Source organism: Lontra canadensis, unplaced genomic scaffold (genome assembly GCF_010015895.1).
Source record: "Lontra canadensis isolate GAN:19392208 unplaced genomic scaffold, GSC_riverotter_1.0 scaffold46, whole genome shotgun sequence".
NCBI lineage: Eukaryota > Metazoa > Chordata > Mammalia > Carnivora > Mustelidae > Lontra > Lontra canadensis.
In genome coordinates, this window is record NW_022631040.1 from 14,969,840 (window position 1) to 14,992,804 (window position 22,965).

Genomic DNA, 22,965 nt, shown 5'->3' on the forward strand with positions numbered 1-22,965 from the left:
GGGTCCCCCCAGAATTGGAATCTTTAACCACATGTTGGCTGCTTGCAGGCCCGGCCCGGGAGGCCTCGGCTGGTGTGGACTTCACGTCGCCTTATAGCTCCCGCCGGCGGAGGAGACAGCTGCCTGCTGTTCGCTGGCCCGTAAATCCCTGGGGAGAAATAAGAGCTAAGTGGTTGTTACAAGGGGTGAAGGGTTTGCCTCTTAGGGCGGCTAGTCGCAGAGACGTCTCTGCTCTGCCCCGTGACGCTTCTCCTCCCCGGACACCTCTCGGCTCTTCATCTCTGTGCACGTTCTGGAATCACAGGGCTGGAAGGGGACTCGGGGGGCCACCTACCTCCCCCCCCCATTGCTGCCTGTCTGTTCTTCTTTTGTGCTGGCCCGGCCCAGCAGAGCTGTCCATCCAGTGACCCCCGGGGATGGGCATAAATATTGTTATCTCCATTTAATAACGCGGCGCTGGAGCAAGGTAGAGCGTGTTTGTTCCGGCAAAATGGCAATGGTTGTACGCCCAGCGACTTGGAGGTGATTTAAACCCCCTCATCTGGATTTGTTTAACACACTTCAGTTTTATTATTCGGTTTTCATACAGGAAGTTAATGAATGACTCGGTCCGGCTCTATAGCTATACAACCAAACAAGGGACCCTGGTCGGGAGTTCATTCTCAGGACAGGCATACCTCGATTTACACAATAGCAGAAGGCTTGGGAAACGGTCTCTGCTCCGGATTTTGGAAATAAGAGTCTTTAGAGGAATGAGGAATATTTTATTGTTGTTTCCGAGGGCTTTCTTTTCTTTCTATTTTTAAGCAAAGCCAAGATGCATTTCGGAACGTGGATGATTTCCCACTAATTGACTTTTTATGGGTTTGTTGGGAAGAGAGTATTCCTCAATGGGACTTTATTTTAAGCGTGGGGATGGTGGCTCAGGGGGCAGGTGTGGCCCACGGGCCTGGGAGTTGAATGAAGTGACATGAGTAGATGTTAGACAATTGCAGCAGAGGGACCCCTCTTCACCCTTCCTGGACAAAGCACACCAGTGTTCTGGAACACAAAAGAACAAAATAATTCACAGATGTAACCCCTTTGAGGGCCCAGTTCCAACCACATCTTGTCACTGCCTCCTAAAAGCTAATTACTTTTTGAACTTGGGCTTCCTATGTTAAGCAGAGGTGTAGTCTATGGTATAATTCACCTGTTAGGAGAGGAGTGGGAAAGAGTAGGGCCTTGGCCCCCTTAGAGACATGGAATCCCCCTGTGAGAAGAGGAATTTTAAAGCCACCGAGTATATTTTGCCCACAGAACCGTCTTCAGGGTATAATGAATCAGACTGGGTCAGGCCGATTCTCTGGGAGGAAGTCTGCCCCACCGGAGGCAGCTGGCTTGGCAGTGGACTAGGAGGTCATTCAGACAATTAGCAGTTTGCGTTTTTAAAGCTCATATGCTTCCTATTATCAAGACAAATACAACGGGACTGCCTTGATTTATTTTTCCTTAATTAACCTAATCTCAGTAGTAATTCCCACTGTAATTGCCTCCTGGGTTTTAACCTAGTTGAGTGATAAGTGAGGCAAAGAGATGAGACTTAAGGTCGATGACCTTGGACCCTGCAGACTTGTCTACAAGCTCCTTTCTGGCACCAAACATTCTTTGTAGTGTTGTGTTAGCATTTGCTTTTCTCTAATTATTTCTAGACCCAGACTTGCAAATGTTCCTCACACCTCCAAGAGGTGTTCAGAAATTGGAAAGGGGCTCGTCTTCTGAACTGGGTAGGCTGAATTTGAATCGTGGGGCCCCACGTGATCTGCGTGGTTGGTCTGTCTCAGGCAATTTGCTTTCCCGAACCTCCCAAATCCTTCTCCGCAGAGTGGCTCTGTGGCAGGAGCCCTGCAGGGCCCCTGTGATGACCAAAGGAGAGAAGGTATAGACCATGCGAAGTTTGGTGCCTGGCACGTGGTGGGCACTCTCCCCTCCACCCTGAATGTTCTGGTTCCGTCTTGACTGAATCAGGGGAAACTGAGGCACAGGGACAGTAATATCCTTGATCAGGGTAAAACCAAGGTGGAATCCTCAGACTCTGGTTTTCGAAGCCGTGTGCTTTCTTCGTCCAGGTGTGCGGAGGTAGGCGATCCAGACCAGCCAAGAGTCCAGCGTGAAGTGAAAGGAACTGGTGCTTTGGCCCGTCCTGGTTCCTCCCTGGCCCCCAGCTTCCAGGCGAGATCTACGCAGTCTATCAGGGCACTTCCTGCTCAGACCCTGGGCTGCCAGGAAGAAAAGAAGGACACTCAGATTTACTGGGTGCTTTTGCATACGTTAACTCATCTGATACAAGAGCCCTTCATGGTGGAATGACTGAAACTCTCTTACAGATGGAAACGTCGAGGTTCAGGCATTTTAAGAGATTTGTCCACAGTCACAGAGACAGTGAAAGCCATGAAGGTGGAGGTCTACACAGCCCGCTGGCCTTGAGCTGCCAGTCCTTCTGCCTGTCCCACCTCCCCCTGTACAGTGACAGCTCGGGGTCCTGCCTCCTCTTGGATGGCAGCCTTTGAGTCTGGAACAGTGCTGGCCTGGGTTTTCTCTACTGGCCAAGGAGAGGGGCTAGTCCATCCCAGGACTGACACCAGAGAGCTGGGTCACGTGGCTGACAAAGCTGGGAGGCCTCATCACCCTTGGCTTTCCCACCCCATTCCCAGTCCCAACAGCAGAGCCACCTCTGGGAAGCCAGGGCGCCTCTGGGCAAGGAAGAAGCTCACGAAGCTTCTCTTGCTGGTGTTTCACAACCCGTCCTGGCCAGGAACACTTCCCTACTTCAGCCTAAGCCCTGGCAGAATCTGTTCCTTTTCATCTGGTCCTCAGTAAGATGGCAAACAGCTAGTCCTCTCGCATGCATCCTAACCTTTCATGGGGAAGCCCCAGTGTGTGCATCTGCCTTGGACATTAACTCTTTCCTCCTCTTCTGGGCAAAAGGACCGTGAGTCCACGCAGACCCGAGACTCAGAGCAGCTCTTAGACTGGGAACGGTCTGTGGCATTTCTGAGCTGTCATGGCAAGGGACAGGCAGAATCATAGAATCACAGAGTTTAGGGACACTTGGGGGGCTCAGTTGGTTAAGCCTCTGCCTTCGGTTCAGGTTGTGATCCCAGGGTTCTGGGATCGAGCCCTGCATTGGGCTCCCCACTCGGTGGGAGGCCTGCTTCTCCCTCTCCCACTCTGCCGCTTGTGTTCCTGCTCTATCTCTGTCAAATAAATAAATGAAATCTTGAAAAAAAAATCACAGAGTTTAGACCAGGAAGAGATTGGAAACACCGTTTCATCCAACTATGTCCTTTTATAGATGAAACTGATCCCAGTGTCCAGACTCTCACCCAGCGTGGGTAGTAAGAAGGATCTAGAGTTCCTGTGGAACTTTCCCTACCTGGAGGTTTTCTTCCAAGTACGTGATGGGCCCCAACCGCCAAGTGGAGGCGAGAAATCTTTTATTCTCCTGATGAATTCCTGCATCCAGGCCAGACACCCTACAGCCTGTTTTCACATGAACATTTAAGTAACTAAAGGAAATGCATTCATTCTTCTTAAGAATGCACCGTGGACGCATGGTATCCTTCCCAACATCAAGCACGTCCTGTATGTCAGAGCTAGGCAAGGTCAACTTTTGTTCTTCCTCCCACCCATTTTGCAGACGGAGAGACTGAGGCACTCTGGCTCTCCCAAAGGCAGCAGTCACGGGCATTTTCCCATGTCTGTGGCTTCTGGTGGCCACTGAGGCCTGGTCAGAAACCCAAGAACTTCCCGCCACCTGTCCATCCCCTCTTCCCCGCGGGAGAGAATAACACCCAGGCAGAGGCCGCCTTTCTTCCCACGCGGGCACTAGGCGGGTGCTAGCCGGCGAGGCTTTGTAAAGGGAAGGACTTCCGTGTTGGCAAACCTGCTCGCGCTCAGCAGACACGTCCATAAATCTTGCTGGAAACAAATGCTTTAACTAGAGAAGGAAAGTTTAAAAGGCCCTGTGGGCATATTCTAATCACCGCTCACTAATATCAGCCAGCTCAGACGGAGGCCCGGGGGCTCCCAGCGGAGGGGGCCTGGGTAGGCACCGTGTAAAATGCTGCTGGCTGTAATTAAGTCTGACCTCCGCCGCCTGCATACTTGCTCTTAATATTAGCTCTGACTCCCAGAATGAGCCTTCAGTGCTTGCTGCTGGGATGGGCTCTTCAAGCTTCTTTCACAGCCTTTCTTTAGCTTCTGTTCCAACCCCAAACACACACACACACACACACACACACACACACACACACTCACACCCCGAGCCGAGGTGATCAGATGGTATCCAATTAAATCAATTACCAGATAGATTTTTGTAGTCACGAAAAAATGCCCTTGATCTCAAGAATGGCAGCAGCTCCTGCATTTATGGCTCACGGTTTACAATGTGCAGAGTGCTTTTGCGTACACACTTGTTCCCCGTTGTAACCCCGTCAGGTGGCAGGGTTGGTATTCTGGGCATCTAACACGTGAGAAAAAAACAAAAGCTCAGAGAGGGCATGGCTTGTCTGAGGGCACCTGGGCTGGAAGCGGCTGTGCCCTGGATTCAGACCTGGGTCTTTGGATCTCAGGCCCGGTTTCTCATGTGCAGGTGTTCTTATGGACCAGAGATGGTCTGTAAAGTTGGAAGGTGGGGCAAAGGGGAGCAAATTTGGACCTTTTATTTACTTCGTGCCAATGGAGTGGTGATTAGCCAGCAATTTCTTCCTTCTGTCTCCTGGCAACAAAGGAATATTAGATGTAAAGTAAAGATGGCCCTGTGGTTCGTGATGTCTGGTGGACAGTGACGAGGAGGGTCCCTCCTAGAAGTCTGTGACTCTGGTGAGTGTATCTTACTCATTAGGAGAGTCCTATGTTTCAGAAATGTTTTTTAGATCATGCTACTTGCTGGGCTCTGTTCTAGCCATGCAGACATGGTTTCTCTGCCCACGGAGTGACATTAGAATCGGAGCAAGATGCTAATATGAAAAGCAGTGCTGTGTTGGGTCGCGAATGAAGTGACTGGTTGGGTACTTAGGGTGGGTGACCAGGTGGGGGGGCGGCTGTTTGAGCTGAGATCTGATTGCCAGAAGGAATTATTAAAGAGTGGGGAGAAGGAGGCTGTTTCAGGCAGAAAACAGGCCAGTGGAAATGCCCGATGTTGGGGAAGAGCTTGGAGAAGACCCATTGGAGGCGCAGAAGGAAGTCCGTGTAGCTGCTGTTGGATGAAGGTGGGGAGCGGCGTGGCTTGGGGTTGGAAGGGGCGGCAAGGATCACACTGGAACTTTAGCAAATCTGAGTAGGGATTTTGGATGTTCTTCTAAGTCCATTGGAGGAGCCCCTGGAGGGCTTTACACAGGGGAGTGAGATCTGATTTACATTTTCAAAAGGTCACTTGCTGCGCAGCTGAGTGTAGGGAGGCAGGAGATGGAGGGAGCCGTGGACACAGTGAGAAATGGAAGGACTCTGGCCAGGACTGAAAGGTGGCATCAGGGTGGTTGGCTTAGACTGTGGCGGAGGGATAGAAGGAACCAAAGATGGGTCCCGGGTAGATGGAGGCCCTGCAGGCTGCCATGGGGACGATTTGGCCAGCAGAAGAGGGCATGGCAGAAAGCTCTCTTTGGCTCTAAGTTGGGAATGGGTTATATATCCAAAAGGGGGTGTCAGGAGGCAACTGGATGTGAGTTTGGGGGAGCAGGGGGCAGGATTTGGGGTTCATCCGCTGTGGATGGCATTGGAAAGCATGGGGTTGGATGGATGGTCTGGACGGAGTGTGCACAGAGGGAAGAAGCAGGGGCTGGGACCCGGGATTGGGGTTCTAGCAGGAAGCAGAAACATCGAGGCTGAGGGCCGGGTGTGCCACGTGTTGAGGTGTCTGTGCTCCTACCCTAGTCAGCTGGGCTTGCACCTGTGGGCCAGGGGTCCCAAGGGGGCTGAGTGGGAGCTTGATTTATCCGTGAAAACTCATTGCTGTCTCTGGAGGGAAAAATCCCTTAAGTTATATGCATGATCTCAAAGTCTGTAGGACTCTGACCCATCAACAGGTAATGTTCTCCATGTCTGCTGTCAGTCAGGCACTATTCTGGGCAATATGGCCTTGTTTCCAGAAGATGGTGTATTATGGCTTCAGGTGTGTGTGCACACACACATACATTCACAGATGTACATGGACACAATTTCCTGTGGGCACAGTGGGCTGAGCGGGTAGCCCTTCACCATACCTACAGATGTACCCTCTGTCCTTCATGGACCGGGGTCGCCCCGCATCGCAAAGGCTGTTTTCCGCTCTGCCTGTAGTCAGCCTGAAGCCCTTCCTTTTGCGCATCCTCCCCCGTCCTCCCGGCCAGGGAATTCTGGAGGCTTCGGTCTTTTGGGGACGGACCTGGACTTTGTTGTCCAACTTTGTGTTTGGCAGGGCTCCTGGCTTCCGTGTTTGCTGTGGCGACCGCTTAAATCTGCCAGACTTGAGCCCATGAGCACTGAGGCCACGGGCCCGAGCAGACCGCTGTCAGAGGCCCTGGTCTGTGCTTTGGGGCTGGGGATTCCTTTCCTGCTGCTGCTTTTCAGTGAAGATGAGGCTTCAGGGAAGCCATGTGCAAAAATCTTCAAGAACCAGAGAATTCTGGAGACTTTTTTTTTTAAGAAAGCTTAATATCTTGCATTTCTGTGTCTTCTTTCTCAGAAGCCCTTGAAGTGTTTTCTGGTCCTTATCCCGTCCAGCCCCTGAAGCCCTGGGGGTTTGGCGAGGGGTAGGAATTGTTACTCTCATTTTAGGGAGGAGAAGGCCCCTGACCGAGAATCCTACCTGAGGTCAGAGAGCTAGCCAGGGGCGTTGGTGGGCCCCTAGCTCTCTATATCCTGGAGCAGAGAGGTCCCTTCTATGGCGGGAAAGGTGTTGGTCTGATTTGCAGACAATACTTTCGTAAAGACCCTTATCTAGTCTCCAGACCTTCAATGCCTGTCCTCTACCAAGTGTCACAAAGGACCCATCCAATGCATGGATCCTGGGGAATTTGGGTAAAAGGTCAGTGGGACACCACAGGGGGCTGAAAAGAATTGAAAGTTGCATTAAATAATAATGAAGTTCAATAATGTTTGTGTTTAATCTCTGATAAATCACAAGCCTGCTTCCTACCTTTGTCATTTCTACCTAGCCCTCTAAAATCTTCGGTAGCCAAACAGACTGAACCACAAAAGCATGCCTACCGGTTTACCAAGCTGGCTTACCATGGGGTGCACAAACTTAATAATGCTAATGATACCAGTGAAGAGTGACATAGCCAAAAAAAAAAAAAAAAAAAGTAACCTCCAGGTTGAACTTTGGGAACCGTGGTAATAAATGGTCTGGTGACTGAGCACAAGGGGTGTCATTCAAGGTGGAACGGTGAGACGCGGAGGTGAACCCCCAACCCCACATCTTCGTCTTTAAGAAGTCAGCCCTCAAACCACAGAGGACCAGCCCTGGGGTGTGTGTGTGCGGGGGGCGGGGGTGGCTCACCAGGGCGGGGTGCTTTCAGGTGGGGGGTGGTTGTTTTTAAGGGTTAGGATCAAATTTAAAAGCACCACCATTCACCTTGGTTGCTAAGCCCCCCTGAGCCCGAGGTGAGGAATTCTGATTGGCAGAGTCTGTAGGAGCCCAGACAAGGGGAGCAGCACGGAAAAACGGGAGGCTTAGGACGGGGACCCTGGCTGCAGAGCAACTCAGGGCTTCAATAAGCCTGAATCTGCTGAGAATACATTTTACGAACATGCAGCGAAGTTGGCTGCCTTTGTTTGGGGGTTTGTTAAGCATTATCTGAAGAATGCCATGGTTCAGCCTGCTCGGTGTGAAGCCTAATTCTTCCCCTTTCTGGAGCCACGGCCTGGTGTGTTCAATTTTTCTCTCTCCGTAGGGCTGCAGGCTCTCTGCTACTCCGGCCAAAAAAACACTCATATTTTAGCAAGCTTAGTCCCAGTCTGGTTGCCAGGCAGTAAAACGAGCACTTGCCCGCCCCGGGGAGAGGGGGACCGCGAGATGGAAAGGGGTCATGTAAACGACCGCTCAAACCCTCCCCGCAAATCTCCACGTGAGAGTCTTGGGGGCAGTTGATATGTTTACTGATGTGGAGAGGCACTGCTGCTGCATAGGCCCGGGCTGCGGCCACTTGTTGGAACTAATAATACAAATTATTTTTGTCATCAGAGAGATGCTAATGTCAAGATACGTTCACCCTGGGCCGCTTGGGAAGGGTGTTAGATCTTTGACGAATGCTCTGGGCAGGCGGCATTGACCCCGTTGAACCGAGGGGGAGACTGAGGCATGAAACAGCTGAGCACCTTGCACAGAGAGAACAGATGAACCAAGCACCCCCCCACACACCACCACCAGACCCTTCCCCCTACCTCGAGGAGCTCTTGCTGGCTTCCCTCTTAGCTCTTCTCTCATGTTCCCTTGTAGGAGAAGAGTCCGTGTGTGCGGGAACTGATGTGCACTTGGTTCTGGAAGTACTTAACTGTGACCGTTACGAGGACCAGGGCGCGGAGCTGGGCACCCCACGGGAGCAGGCAGCGCCCTCGGGCCAGTGCCGGCTGACCGCAGCTGCGGTGCTGGGGGACGAGGCCTCTTCCCACCGGCTGTGGTCTCCACCCGCCTACTTGCTTCTCTCTGGGTGGGCAAGTCTGGGGAGTTGCAGCCTGTGTGCTGAGTTTCTGCCAGTCCTGCCACCCCCTGCCAACCGCTGGTCCTACCAGGAGGCAGTCCAGAAACAGGTGGTATAGACTGTGCCCCTCCTGGGGCATGGGGCTTCAGTGAGTTTTGGGGGCATGACCGATGCAGAGGGAGGATGGGGAAGACAGGGGAGGCCCAGACTCAAATGTCGGTGGCGGCGGAAATGTGTTTGGTGGAGGACTTGGTGTTGGCTGAGGGGCCGAGAAGGATGCAAGAATGTGAGAAAGAGCGTCCCTGGAAGGAAGGTCGCCGCCCAAGAGAGAGCCTGGGCCACATCCCCGTTCTTTCTCGGAGGAGCTGGCGAGTGGCTCCTGGGCGCCAGGCCCTGTTCTGGGTGGTCGCTGAGCAAGGATGAGTGAGTCATAGGCACATGATGGACGCTGAGAGCTGGATGCCTTCAAGGCCATTCAGTTGGTGAGGTCAGGGGCGTCTCTGAGAAGGCCAAGCCAATGGGGACAGTACGTCAACACGGTTTTATGAGCGGGGGCTCCGGCACAGATGGCCTGGGTTCGAAGCCTGACTCCCCTGCTTGTTAGTTTTATGACCTCGGGCACCCTATTGAGCTTCTTGGTACCTCTATTTCTCCATTTTTATTTATTTATTAAAAATTTTAAAAAAGATTTTATTAGAGCATATGCGCACACAACAGGGAGGGAGAGGGTTTGGGGCAGAGGGATAAGCAGGTCCCCTGCTGAGCTGGGAGCCTGATGTGGGGCTCGATCCCAGGACCCTGGGATCATGATGTGAGCTGAAGGCAGATGCTTAACCCACTGAGCCACCCAGGCGCCTTGTAGTTCCCCATCTTTAAATGGAGGAGTAAAACAGTTCATATCTCCTATTTAAGGACTGAATTAGCTGGTGTGTGGAAAGCCCTTAGAAGAGCACCTAGGCACATAGCAACAGACATCATTAGCAATTGTAGTTACTCCTAGAAATTCACATGAGCACTTGGACACAAAGCCATACAATTTCTGGGGGTTGATAGACCTCCTGATCCCCAATCCTGGACCTGTGGATAAGAATCCCGCTTTCTTTCTTTTTTTGTATGTTACCCAGCCAGTCGGAAGAAGCTGGATTCTTGCTGTCGGAGACAACACATAGTACCCCTACCCCTTTCTGTCTCATTCTAGCAGGAAGCCTTTGAAGTGCTGCTGCTGGTGTGTGTGTGTGTGTCTCTGTGTGCATGCATGGTCGTGGAGATGGGGTGCATCGCCTGACGATCAGGCCTGCCTGTGACCACTGTGGATGGAATGGGGGTTCCAGGGAACCTGCAGCCTGGGGAGGGCTTGTAGAGCAAAGGAGGACGTGGGTGTCCTTCAGCCAGGTGCCTTGCTGGAGTCACGGGAAGCCACAGCGACATGGGATTACCTGTGTCTGACATGAACATACACTCACCCATGGGGACAGGGGACGTGAAATGCAAGAAGACCCACTGAGAGACACTGAGAGACTTTCTCCCGGGGCTGCAGAGCCTGCCTGTGGTTCCCAAACCATCTCCCAGGCCCTGGCACAGCCCTGGCATGCCCCTTCCTGAGCGGAAGACTTGGCAGAGATGCCCTCCGGAGGCTGGCACTCCTGCTAGCGAGCCCCTGGCGGAGAGCAGTGAGGTGGGCAGATGCCAAGACAACTTCATCGCCTCGACGTGCCACCCACAGAGCTTTCTGACCGCCACCTCCTGCTGTCGCCGGTGTTTTCCCAGCTCTGGCCTGCCCTGCATTAGAGATTCCTCTAGGCCCGGCCAACTCGCCGCACCTCCCCCACATGCGGCTTTCACCAGTGAGCCCAGACAGATCCCTTCCTTGGGCGCTTCCTTTCCTGAGCCAGACAGGCCAGCCTGGGTCCCCAGAGCTGTTGCACTATTGCACACCAGAGCACCTCCGAACCCTCTCCGTGCATTGCTGATCCTGAACACGGGGGTGGCATGCCTCGGATTTGACTGATTATGGATTTTATTGCCCCGATCTTGAGCTCCGCTGAGGCCCGGAATGATACTTCTCCACATCTCAGTACTGCACTGAGCCCTGGTTCTCCCCTATCTCGGTACTGCTGGGCACCCTGGTTCTCCCCTGTAAGTTGCTAGAGAATGATAAGATCAAATTTCGTGTGCGGAGTTTGTGTCCTTTCTAAAGAATGCTCACGGTCATGGTCTTACTAATACTCTCCCTCTTCATGAATGTCTTCCCTTCCAACAATTCTCCTAAGAGCTGGGGAGTTTACTGCAATCAACGAAGGTAGCCATTGATCACACTTAACAAATTCCTTTTGCTTTTCTTTACAAAGATTGTGTGATGTAGAAGATTATTGTGTGAGGCGATTTTAATAGCCCACTCGGGACAAGGTGATTATAACCTGACGTTTTGGGTCCTTTGTGTCCCCCCACCCCCCGACCCTGGGCTGGAGCATAAGGCTGTAGGGCTGCTGGCCGTTGATCTCATAAGTTATCTATCAAGTTCCACGTGCTGATCCTTCCTGGGACCCCAGGCTTGGAGCTGCGCTCTGCTGGGTCTGCCAAAGCCTGCAAGGGTGAGGTTGGAGGGGCAGGGTTGTCTGGCTGGAATCCTTTTATGTTTGAAGAGCTCTTCCTAGGCAGGGGTCTGATTTTAAAATCTCAGCAGACTCATTATCAGAAAAGGAGGGGCTGGTTTCAGCCCTGAAGACCTCTTGATGGGCAGGAAACGCAGAGGGTTTTCCGGAATATGCTGTGACCTGGGAGTTTAAGTCTTCTGGAGATCAGAAAATGCATTCTCAGGACTGTAGTGGGGATGACTCCTCTTAAGGGGGGCCTTGGTTTTTCCTCCGTCCTTCCCGACATCTCTCGTGCCCCTCACCCACGCCCACTTCCAGCCTCTGGGGAGGGCATCCCACCACTCCCACCCCACTCCCCTTTGTGAAACCTCGTGGACATTCCCCACACAGTTGTGGTTATCTCCTGCCTAGCCCCAGTCTCCTCTCATTCTCAGAGTTGGCTAGCGTTCAGACTTGCAGGGAGGAAGACACACATAGTCTCGCGCTGTGAATGTTCTAGAAACCAGAGGGAGGGGAGCACACTTTTCCCGGTTGTCTTCCCTGGATGCCGCACTTTCTCATCCCTACTCTTTTACCTCCCTTTGACCTGCCCCCACCCCACTCCCCATCCTGTGAGCACTGGACTCAGCAGCAATGGTGGGTCGTTTTCTTTCCCTGGGGAGGCCATGTTGGTGTCTGTGCTGCATTTGTTGTAGGAAGGCGAGGAGGGGGTTTTGCTGAGGCAGGGGGAAGACACAGTGTGTGGTGGAGGGGGGCCCAGCAGGGGTGTATAAGAGGTGACTAGAAGTCACCCGGGAGTAAGTCGACCTCGGTCACTTGGGTCAGCTTTAGTGTGGCACCCTTGGGTGTGTTGACTGGGGTGTCCCTCACGAAAGCTCATGAGTGGTCGCATCGGGCTTGCTAGCTAGCCACGCCCAGCTGGCTGCTTGTTGGGGGTTTTATTCACACTTGCTAATGAATAAATGCCTTTACTATATTAAGAATTGAGCCAAACAAGTGACTTCAAGGACCCAGAAGCAAATGACTTGCCTGGGAGTGGCCTAGCCTGGGACTCAGGGCTGGCCAGTCCTGTGACGTTGGGAGGAGTGAGTTCTGTAGCCCTTTGCTGGCACTTTCCCATGTCAGCCTGCCTGTGTTTGATCAGTGCAAAACCTTGTTTATTGGAAACCATAGGGTTCCTTCCACCATGAACCCCAGAGTTCTTCCGATCCTGTTCCAGTGTATTTAAATGAAAAATCAAAACATGATAAAAAAAAAAAAGCAAACAAACAAACAAAGAAAAAACTCTTCACACTGGGGATGAAGTAATACGAGAGCTTGTATTCCTAACGATAGGTAAGGAAATAGGAAATGCTGCGGACGATGGAGGACCTCCGATGCTCCAGCCTCTGCTTTCCCTGTAGGGCTATGTTTAATCCTTCCAATGATCTTATGAGATGTTGTCCTCTCCACATTACAGATGGGGAAACCAAGGCCCAGAGAGGTTAAGGAACCCTCCCCTGCCTGTGAATGTGTTCCCACCAATGCTTCACCTCTAGGGGAATTTCATTTTTTCCTCCATGGCGCGTTACGTCCGTGACCGCCATGGTAACAACGCCATAAAGTTTCAAGGGCTCCAGCAGCCCCGAGGCTGTGGCTGGAGACTGTGTCCCACAGCTTTTTACGAGGGTGGCGGTCGTCCATCAGTCCCACTGGCACTTCTGATGTCCGAGGTAAATTCTCACCCCTGGAGTCCGGCCCTGGGAAGGTAGATTAGCTAAGGGCAGTTTGGTCATCCCTCAGTTCTTGGAAAGACTCAGCAATAAACACTGACTTCTTTACCCCCAAAATTTAACCCCCAGATTAGTTCAATTTCCTTCTGTGTAACCCAGTCTGACCAAGAGTTACTACGTATCTGCTGTAGGCTGGGTTCGCTGCGGTGTGTTAGGGACAGGAAACTGAGTGTTTTTCCTCCAGGGACACAGTATAGTGTGGGAGACCAACATAAACTAGTATTTATATGTACGGTGACATAAGCCCAAGCAGATGTGTAAAATTATCCTTAGCCCGGACAGTTGGAAGGGCAAATGTGGTGTGTGTAGGTGTGCCGAGGGCAGGGATGGAGGAAGGCCAGGGGAGCTCACAGTTGGACTGAAAGGTAGAGAACAGAGAAGGTGAACCCTTCAGGTGTTCACGTGAACCCAGGCAGGTGTGCATGGCATGGGACCCAAGGCAGATCCACGGTCAAGCTCGGATGAGGGTATGTGGTCGTTTAACCTCTCTCGTCTCGGCTTTCCTAATCTGTAAACTGGGGATTATAATTGTGTCTGACTCGGGTGGTTTTGAGGGATAAATGACAGCCTAGCACCTGAGGAGTGCCTGGGCAGGGGAGAGAGGTCAGTGAGCATGACGATGCTAGGGTTTGTTGTCTTTTATTTTTGTTTGGTGCTACCTTGGGGTGTCTCTCTGTGACCCCGTGTGCCCTCCCAGTGGAGCCGGCTTTATGGTCGGTGTTCCACTGAAAGTCCTTGTCCCACCCTCATCTGGAACTCCTGACTCTCGTTTTGTCACTTAGCTTTTCTCCTCTATATGCTCTGAACCTCCTGCTAGATGGGAGACTTCTCTTGCTGAGGGACCCTTTATGTTTTAGTGGTACTTATACCATGGAACAACTCAGTCCAATGGGCACCTAACAAAGACTTGTTTATACACATAAATAGTATGTGACTGCCCAGCGTGTTTGGTGGGGCACCATTCATATTAAAAGAGACAAAAGAAGGACTTAGGTAGTGAAGTGTTCGTTGCGCAGGAGCTCAGAGAGGAAGGTGAGGTCTGTCTCCGTGGCCAGGCTCCAAGAGACCCCTGATTGGTTGACTTGACTTTTTTTTTTTTAAGATGTATTTATTCCAAGAGAGAGAAGTGGGAGGTGGATCCCAGGCAATCTCCCAGCCAAGGGCAGAGCCCCACACAGGCCTTGATCCACAGCCCTCAGATCAGGACCTGAGTGGAAACCACGAGTTAGATCCTCAATGGACTAAGCCACCCAGGTGCCCCCAGTTGACTTTTTTTTTTTTTAAGATTTTATTCATTCATTTGAGACACAAGTGGGAAGGAAAGGGAGAGACAGCCTCCCTGCGTGCAGGGAGCCTGATGTGGGGTTTGATCTGAGGACCCCAGGAACACGCCCTGAGCCAAAGGCAGATGCTTAACCAGCTGAGCCACCCAGGCACCCCCCACCCCCAGTTGACCTTCTTGAAAGATTTCTCCCCGTCCCGTTGATTGCGTATTTGCCTCCGTGGGTGAACGTGTGGGCACGGACTGAGTGTCTTGGGAACTTGCCGTTAGGAGGTGCCCACGGGGGGTGTCACGGTCCCCGTGAAGCTGGCCAGGTGTGCTCCCTCTACAGACCGTTCGTCCTAGTCCCCCTTCGGAAAGGCCTGGGAAGGAGGCTCTAGGCACCGCAGACCACTGGGCGATCGTGGTGGCATCCCCCGGCCCCTGTAAGCGCTTGCTCAGGAGCTCTTGGTCAGCCCGGCTCTGCACACTCAGACTTGCCTGCTCGGCAGGCACAGGAATTCCTCCCCACACACCGTCCGCGCGTCTTTACCTGAGCCAGAACACATCGTGCTGCTGCCTCTCCCAGCTCGTGGCTCCAGCTGTGTTGGTGCAAATCCAAACCACGAAATCCTCCTGGGACGGCCGGGAATGTGGGCGCGATGCGGAGGCTGGGCCGCAGAAAGTTCTCCCATTTCCTCCCCGAGCTGCCGGGATGTGCTTACGGATGCCTCTCCGTGGCCCGGGGAAGAGTGCTCAGGGAGGATATAAGTCTTGCCTTCTTCCCGGCTGCATTCTAGGCTCAGCCCCCAGCTTTGCCCTCGCTGGCCTCTTCTTAAACCACACCATCAATAACTATCGCCCGTAGGCCCCGAGCAGACCCCTCGCCATCCCGTCTGACAGCTCTGAGCCTCCTGGGGGCTTCTGGGTTTCTTCTTCCCTCTGAGTTCAGCACTCGCTGGACAGTGGAACACAGCCAGCTGACTTCCCAGTTGGTCCCCATCCTTCCACCCCTTCCCGCCATCGTGTCTCCCTGCCCCCACCACCCAGGTCCTTCCAGCCTCCCTACCATGGCTCTCAGTCTGCGTTGATGAAGCGCTTGCACACTCTTGGGCCTGGGCTGTGCCCCTGTTGGGGTCTGGAGGGAGGGGCCAGGAGTAAGGGTCCGCCCCCAATTTGACTGCCACCCTCAGGTTGCCCCGTTGCTTTCAGTGAGTGAAGGAGGCTGGTGGAAGCCTCAGCCACCAGTGTAACCAGATCTCTGTGGGCTCTTGAAAAATGGAGCTCTCTTCAGCAGCAAATGTTTGCAATTAACTTTAACATATGGTGGAATTTGTTTTTGTGTCCATAAAGCATGATAGGCAATGAGGATCTGGCAGGGAATATGTCCAGCTCATCACGCCCTGGGCCGAGCTTGTGGGCGGGCTCTTCCCACTCGGTTTGGAGCCCGAGATCTTTGGTGAACTGAGCGGTCACGGATGGGTCAGCTGGGGCCCTGGTCCCCGTCTTTGGCTTGCCACATCCTCTTCCTGCCAGATGTTCCTACCTGTCCGGCAACGGGGTAAGGTGTGGTCCCCTTCCTTTTATGATGAGACTTTGAAGCCTCTGGCCTTAATGATCCTTGCTTCTCAGTTGTGGCCACTGTCCAGCTCCTGTTCTCTTGGTCTGTGCGGATGTCCTATAGGATCCGCATGCTTTGGTCGGCTACAGCCATAGGACTCATAGGTCAGCTCTGTGACCAAATCCCAGGTGACTTCTGTGTTTTAGTTCCTGTGGGGCTGCAAGTAACACAAAACTGAATGAACAAGAGCTTACGCCAAGAGGAGAGTGATCTTTGCCCAAGTGGAAACTGAGGGGAGAAGTTACTGGATTGGTTTGGTAGTTCATTGTCATTGGGGATCCAGTCTCTCTCCAGATTCCCATTGTGTGTCATTGGGGATCCAGTCTTTCTCCAGATTCCCATTGTGTGTCTTCAGGGTGCTGCCTTCATCGACCAGCTTCCCACCCTCCTATCATAGGGTCCAAAGAGAGAAGGAAGGGGTGGGACCAGGGCTTTCCTTCATCATTTGCTTCTTATACAGAGGAAAATCTCTCTCAGCAGTCCCTGGTAGACTTCCCCCTGTATCTCTTTGACCGTAACTGGGCCACAGGCCCACCCTCAGGGTAGTCACTGACCAATGGCAAAGAGATGCATCTGCCTGGCTTCGGAAAGTCATGAGTCATCTCTGGCCTGGGGCATGTTGCTGCCCAACGATGCCAGGGTTCTCCTAGCAAGGTAGAAATGATGGTCGGAGGGTAGCCAGCCATGTGTGGTCTAGTGCTCCTCCACTGTCAAGGGATGGTCAAGGGATGTCAAAGGGCGATGGTCCATGGGTTGGTTGAAAGTGCCACCAGGGGAGCAGTTACTCTTGGGGACACGAGGCCATGGGATAGATTACAGTGGCCCACTGTATGTCCTTGCGCATCTATCCTGTGTATTGTCCCTAACTGCCATCCTCCTGTAGCACTGCCTCCTCAAGTTACGCCTCTGCCCAAAGATGTGCCAACACTCCCCATTTCCTGTGAAAAAGTCATCAGAGTCTACAATTCAAGGCCTCCTCCATCTGGATCAAAATAATCTCACATCTAGCAGAAAACACACATTTCCTGTTTATCTCTTGATATTTCTTTGTGCAAACAGGCAACAGACTGGCCTACTTTCTACCCACCTAACTCACCTTGGGTTTTTGTGTCCACAGCCTTATCCCTCTAGAGTCTCCGTTTGGCATCAGCCTGTTCTGATTCTACTTGTTGTTTGAGGTGCTCACTCAAGTCCTCATTTCTGTGAAGAACACGTCCTTGATGGCTTCAACTGGAAGTTTCCCGAGTCTCCTAGGGATTGCTGTAGCCCCTGTTATTTGTGTACCCACATGAGACACACAGAGCGCTGGGGGCATAGATGACCTTGGAGCTAGGTACGAGGTTTGCACTGACCCTTGAAGGCTGGGGAAGATTTGGGGTGGCTAAAAGAACAGAAGCCATGCCAGGTAGTTAATGTGCAGGATGAGGCCATGCCAGGGTAGGGATGCCTGGGTGGCTCAGTCACTTGAGTGTCTGCCTTCAGCTTGGGTCGTGATCCCAGGGTCCTGAGATCAAGTCTCGAGTTGGACTCCTTGCTCAGTGGGAAGCCTGCTTCTCCCTCTCCCTCTGCCTGCTGGTGCTCCTGCTTGTGCTCTCTCTGACATATAAATAAAAAAATAAGATCTTAAAAAAAAAAAAATGCACCAGGGTCTTCACATTCCCACTTTTGTCTCACCTTCCAGCATCTTAACATTCTTTTCCCAGGAGCAAATAAAACGGGTGCATGGTTACTATACTGGGCAGCTCAGATGTAGGACATCTGCAGAAAGTTCTACTGGGAACTTACTGGGAAGTACTGCTGTAGACCAGGGGAGGTCTTCAGTGGTGCTGAAACCCAAAAGTCCTTCGACCCAGGGGCAGTTCCCACATCTGTCCCACTGGTTTGCCAAACTCTGAGGTGGTGGTTTCTGGTGTGGGGCTGGAAATGCAAAGCTATATAAACAGACCTTCGAGGAACCTGAGCTCAGTGGGGTGCTTCTGAGCAGGCTTGTTCTCAGCACGGGACAGGTAAAACCCTCTGGAGGCAATCTCCAAGTAAGGAGTTTAGACCCCGTCTCTTGCCCTCTTTAGTCTTGAACGCTCCACAGGATGGAAGTGTGCTAAAAGAGGTAATGGGAGTCCACGATGAGACAGGAATTGGGACCTCCAGGCAGCTCTTGGCGAATGACTTAGCCGGGGTGAGGTCATGAGCCCAGAGCCTAGAAGAGGCCACATGCTCGCACTGTTGGGATTTCTCTCTGTCCTGTTCCTGGGCTTCGGGTCTGGTGCACAGAAAGGACAGTTCCTCCTCTGTGGATTCTTGCTGCCCGTCGTACAGTCTCTGCCGTAGCTTTCAGAAACTCGTAAAAAGGTGAAGCCCATGGAGACAAAGCCAGGTTATGTAGATAACCGTGGATTGTTTTATGAACTACTTTTAGAGACCTCTCCACTTGTTGCTGAAGGCTGGTGAAGCGGGTTTTACAAACCCCATTTTTCAGGCTCAGAGACGTTAACTAACTTGGCTGAAATCCCACAGCTTGTAAGTGGTAGAGTGGGACCTGCCATTCAGGCCTTTCTATGCTCTTTCCACCATAGTGTCATTGCCCCTTAAATATTAAAAAAAAAAGAAAGACATTTTAACATACCTTGCACCTGCTTCCTATTGGTACGTGCTGGCACACGTGGGATCCCTTCCTAGCCTTCCTACCAAGACACTGATGATCTCTCCCAGCGCCATACATAAGGCCTCCATGTTTTGCGTGTCGTGTGAGGAGCAAAGCTGAGTGGAGCCACTGCGCTCACGCCTGAAGCCGCTGCTACGTTATTCGTGACGGTAGCTTCAACTCCAGCCTGAGAATATTGTGAGAAGGGTGAATCTGAGGCCAAGGAACATCACTTGGAATATTATAGGGTCAGATATCAGTGCTGTGGTGTGGGGACATTTCTACTTCAGCTTGGCTTCTCCTATCATTAGATCCAGTAATCCAGAAGGGTCCAGGCCTAGGCTCCTTCCAGTACGACTTCCTGAGAAGTCTCCCTACAGCATCAAGGAGGCGTCCCCTGCTCTTGGTTAAGGCCTGTGACCACTCCACGTGCGCCCTGGAGGCCGTGGGATCCCCACTCATATTCTTGTGGGGTCACTCCAGCCCTCCCCCCCCATCTCTCACCTGCGTCCTGGTGGCTCCTCTCCTTCTACCTCATGTGTCCCAGCCGCCATCGCATCGTTACTCCCATTGAAACAAACCTTTGACCTGATATCCCACTCCAGTCATTCCATTTCTTTTTTTTTTCCAAAAGATTTTATTAATTTTTTTTTTTTGACAGAGACAGAGAGCGCAAGGTGGCAGAGCAGCAGGCAGAGGGAGAGGAAGAAGCAGGCTCCCAGTAAAGCAAGGAGCCTGATCTGAAACTCGATCCCAGGTTGCTGGATTATGACCTGAGCCAAAGGCAGATACTTAACTGACTGTGTCCCCCATGCACCCCTGTCATTCCATTTCTCTGTGCTTCTCATGAAAGTCTTTGAAAAAGCTTCTCCCTCCTGTGTTTCCATGCCCTTCCATTCCACCCAGGCTTTCCACACCCATCCACCCTCGCTCACCTCTGCGTTGCCAAGCCCAGTGGGCAACGTTCAGTCCTCATCTTGCTGGGTCTTGCCTGATGGATTTCATCCCTCCCGTTTCCTTGAGACACTCACTTCCCTTGGCTTCCCCTCCACTTCCCTGTTTGTTCTCTCTCTTTCTCAGTCTCTGTCTTTTCTCACCTGGTGCATTTTGGTAACTTCCTAACTGGCTTTCCTCCTGCCCTTTCTCTCCCCATGGATAGTTTTCAACCCAGCAGTGATAAGGATCCCATCAAAACTTCATCCTGGGTATACAGCCAAAGGGATGGGAAACAGGTACTCCGATAAGTTCATGGACACACATGGTCATAGTAGCACCGTCCCCAAGAGCCAAAAGGCAGAGAGAGCCCAGACATCCATCAGTAGATGGATAAATAAAATGGCGTGGATAGTGGATAAATAAAATGGCAATATATCCATGTAATAAAATATCATTTAGTCATAAAAAGGAATGGAGTACTGATGTATGCCACAATGTGGGTGATCTGGAAAATGTGATGGGTAAAAAGAAGCCAGACACAAAAGGTCACATACCACATGATTCCATTTACGTGTGCTCTCCGGAATAAGTCTATATCGATAGAGACACCAGCCTGTGTTGGCCCACGTTTGGGGGAGGGGAGAATGGAGGAGGAACTGCTTAATGTGGAAGGTATTTTGCTGTGGCATGATGGGAATGCTTTGGAACCAGAGAGAGCTGGTGGGTTTGTACAATGTTGTGACTGTGAATACCCCTGAATTGTTCCCCTTTGAAATATCTGATGTGTCTTTTAGTTCCATTAAAAAACAACAACATGAACTCGTCTGCAAACACCTCCACTCTCATCCCGCTGTCGTCTGCAAGATCTCTGGCCTGTCCAACACCCCGCCCCCCATGAGGTCTCCAGCAGCAGCTCTCACCACATTTGCCTTTGCCCACTCTGCCCAGCCACTGTGGCCTCCATGCTGTTTCCCAGCATGCCCAGCTGTGCTTCTGCCCCAGGGCCTCTGCACCTGCTGTTCTGTCTGCCTGGAATGCAATTCCAACAGGCAGTGGGGAGGGGCTCCCTCCTTACCAGCTCCTTTGCATCTATGCCCAAACATCAGCCCCTCAGTGAAAATAACAACTGGCCACCCCTGACACTTTCCATCCACTTTTATGACTGCATTTTTGTTCGTGCACTCATCTGACATTTTATTTGGTGCCATTTGTTTTCCATCAAAGGTAAACTCCAAGGGCTGGGAGTTTTGCCTGATTTATTCACGGTTAGATGCCTAGCACCTGGAACCATGCCTCAATACCAGCAGTTAGAGCTAGTCACTTAATAAATACTTGTTACAGGTACAGTATGAACAAAACCCTTCCATTCAGTGATCTATAGTGCAGGTCTCCCAGCTTTCTCTTTAATATTTGCTAGTTGGGAAGACCTTATGTCCTTTGGTGAGGGATGCTGCAAAATTCATAACTTTTTTCTCCCAAGCATGCCCGTAATGAGTTGGTCATGACCTCTGAGTAGCTTTCTGGATGCTGAAAATGCATCGTGGTGTTTGCTGAATCCTCGTTGTCTCTGCCTCTCTCAGGACGGCAGTTTGGGGGGAAGAATATTTATCTTCATGGAAGTGCTGACCTAGTTTTAGAGGCGTTCAGCCCCTGACTGTGGTCTAGGTCTCAATATGTTCCAGTGACGGTGACAGTCACCACACCGTCATCTTCCAGCATGCCTCTCTCGGCACAGTGGGGGTGGGACATGTGGCCCCTTCCTCGCAGTGCAGAAATGTGCCGGGCTCGAGGAAGGGCTCTGTTTGAATGCAGCGTCGTTCTTGCCTTTACCAGAGAAAGTCCCTTCCTCCTGACAGACTGGGGCAGTGTCTGCAGGCCTTTCAAGAGGTAGCTTCCCAAAAGCCCCTTTGCCAAAAGATCAAACCAGCCAGGGCCTTTGTGCCTAGTCACACAGTGATGAAAGCGGGCATTTCCCTTCTCTCTGGCAAGAGGAGCTCCCTCCTTCTGTTTTGGCTTGGAGGAACAGGTCTCCAGCTTCCTCATTGTCCTTCAGATTGTCATGGGGAACCTGGAGGTCTCTGAGAAGTGAGGGGCTGGCAAGCTATGTCATCAGCACCCTCTCTCTGGTCCCACCTTATAGATCTGAGAGCTCCCTGCCCTGAGCCGAAGAGACATTCTAGAAAGCTCGTGCTCTCTTCAAGACATGGTCTGGTGTGGAGCTGCCTTAGCTTGTCCTTGTTCATTCCCATGGTGGGGAGAGGTTGTTGTGAACTTTCTTTCTTCCTTTTTTTTTAAAATTTCTGGCTGTAGTATGCCTAGATCCCTAGCCGAAGGGAGCGCGCTCGCATGTGTGTGTGTATGTTGGGGGGAGGGGAAACCCACTCACATCTGTACACATAACTCAGCATTGTGATTTCAAACCAGGAATCCTGTTTCACAGAAATTTTTGTGGTTCTTCAGCTCTTCATGACTGTCCCCGTTCTCTAATCCTCTGAATGGAGCTGGATATAGGGAGCAGAGCCATATGAAAGGCATCCAAGATGAAAATTATATCCTAGACTTGCACATGAATGTTGTGGTCAGAGATGGGGGTGTGCGCTGGCTGACGTTACACGCTTGCCACCATTCCTCCCGGACTTTGTATTTCTACCCAGTTCCTATTTGTTTGTTTCCACTTAAATTCCAAGGTTGAGGCTCTCCTGGGTTAGACCCAGTCTGGATCACTGATCTCAGAGCCTGGACTTTCTTTAAAGAAGTGGTGGCCCAGTCTCTGGCCTTGCCTTTCTAGGTAAAATATTTCAATATAAGTTGATAACTTTGTCCAGTCTAACTTACGAGGAGTGTGGGTTGACAATGATGGTGGTGTTGCTTTGCAGTCACATAGAAGTTTTAATTTGCAAAATACTGTACCATCCTACCGTTTGATGAGGACAACACTCAGAGCTAAGTTAGGCAGTGGTATAGTGGATCCTTGGTGGGTTTTAGCACTGACAGACTTGATTCAAATCCTGGCATTCGCAACTACTAGCTGTGTAAAGTTGAGCAAACTACTTAGGCCTTCGTAAGCCTCTATTTTCTCATCTGCAAAATGGGAGTAAGTTTTGACAGACGAGGGACATGATCTAATTTAGTTCCTAGTGAGATCACCTTGTATTGAAGCTGTATTGAAAATCTGCTTTGTGGGTGGCAAGAGGAAGAAGGTGGTCCCTTTGGGAGACTGTCAGGGTGATCCAGGGAAGATGTGGTGGGAGCGTGGCCCACAGTCGGTGCAGTGGGCATGATGAGACATGATCAGATTCTGGTTATATTTTGATGGTGGAGCACAATGGCTTGTTGATGAAGGGATACGAAGTGTGCAGGGGAAGGAGTCAAAAATGATCCTGAGATATTTGTCTTGAGCAACTAGGAAGGTGGAGGTGCCATCCGTCAATAGAAAAGGGGAGAGCGTGGTTCGTTGGAGCAGATATGAGCCAACAGGAG